The 1,696-nt window shown below is 31.5% G+C and overlaps 1 pseudogene; it reads left to right on the forward strand.

The window, feature by feature from the left end:
- The window catches only part of LOC108760734 (probable multidrug resistance-associated protein lethal(2)03659), a 7,338-nt pseudogene extending 6,541 nt beyond the window's left edge, over positions 1-797 (forward strand).
- The last annotated feature ends 899 nt before the right edge of the window (positions 798-1,696 follow it).

The following is a 1,696-nucleotide window of genomic DNA, read 5'->3' on the forward strand; positions in this document are numbered from 1 at the left end:
CGGCAGTGTCGCTGCGCTTGGCTTAGCGCCGAGACACTACCAGTGTCTCCAGATGTTATATTTTGCAATAAAATATATGTTCTTTTCGCAATTTACAAAATACAATAGTATGTGTTATATGTTGCAGGGAAAATATATATTCGTTTTGCAATTGGCGCAATTTTAAAATTTTATTTCATTTTTTTTTTATTACATGCATACGCACTATTGAAAGGTAATTTATAATAAAAAATTAACATTATTACCACTTGAATTATATTATTTATGTAACGGTTTTTTTTAGTTTATGTAACAGTTTTTTATAAGAGGTACATGCACACTTGGCGCCTTTTTTACTTTTTTTAAAAAGGTAATTTTGTTAAGTAAATTATACGTGGATTTATATAAATATTTTATTGTTGAATCCTACGAATTGACCCTTTGATCATTTTTGTATTGTTTCATTAGAGTTTTTGGTGCGTAAGCCACTTATTAGTTGATACAGAATTACAAAATCTTGGACTATATAACTAATACTTTTTTTTTACGTTAAGAAAATGCTTCATTTCTTTTTTATTTATAATATTCTCGATATAAACTCTCTTAAACTGCGAACTTTTATATATCGTACGCAGGAATTCGATCATCCTCGCATGCTACTGCAAAAAGACATGGGTTACCTAAAGAGCATGTTGCAGGAAACCGGCAAGGCGATGGCGGAGATTCTGGCTTCCGTCGCCCATACTGCTATCAGAATCGTGGATTTACGGCGTTTTGATGTATCAACGGAGTTAACTTTTTGCAATTGTGTCAGATGAACACCATGATTAGGTCATGAAGATTCCGACAGTTTTTGCAATTATTAGGCCAAATTCTGTGATTTTAAAAACAGGAAGAAAAGTGGAACGCGCAGTCTGAGAATTTAGAATTCATAATCATCTACTCTGTCACATATTTATCACGTATTCTACATTCTGTTCGCATTGAAATTTTATTTTATTCCATAAATTTTTTTTCTAAAAAATTTATTTAATTTATTTAATCCTATAAAATTATAGGACGTCATGGTTTAGAATATTATAATGCAAATAAAATTTAAAATTAATTAAGTGTTAATTAAGCGAGATACGTAAAGTAGATCTAGGAATGGTCAGAATTCAGAAATTCGAAGCAAAGAACCTCCGCAGAAAATGCCCGTTTTCGGTACCTCGATTTTTGAAACTTTTATTATGCCAAATAGTTAAGTATTAGAGTATTCAGAACTGGCGAAAATGCGTTGGCGGCACATTATAAATTAATAATCGTTCTACTGTAAGCTGTACAGTTCTAGTTAATCTTTCATTTTAATAGTCACGGATTCTTTGCTATTTTGATACGCGATTATCGCCAGTTCAGGAAGCAATCAGAAAATTTGTAAATCTCGCATGGATCACGGCGCAGCTGTTGTTACAGTATTATTACATTGCATGATACATTATTTTTATATCAGTCTAGATATTTCATCAAGAAGTGTGAAACTTAGCCTGTTGGATTACTTATACCTCTTATCGTGAGTAAATTAACATGAACACGTTTAAGGAAGAATTCTTTTTATATACATATATAGATACTTATAATATATGTATATATATTGTTACGCTCGCACGTTTCGCATAGAGGACACATTAATCGCACTGAAATAAATGTGCACAACAGTTCAACGGAAATGAGAACTTTA

This window comes from Trachymyrmex cornetzi, unplaced genomic scaffold (assembly GCF_001594075.2).
Source record: "Trachymyrmex cornetzi isolate Tcor2-1 unplaced genomic scaffold, Tcor1.1 scaffold1082, whole genome shotgun sequence".
NCBI classification, from domain to species: Eukaryota; Metazoa; Arthropoda; class Insecta; order Hymenoptera; family Formicidae; genus Trachymyrmex; species Trachymyrmex cornetzi.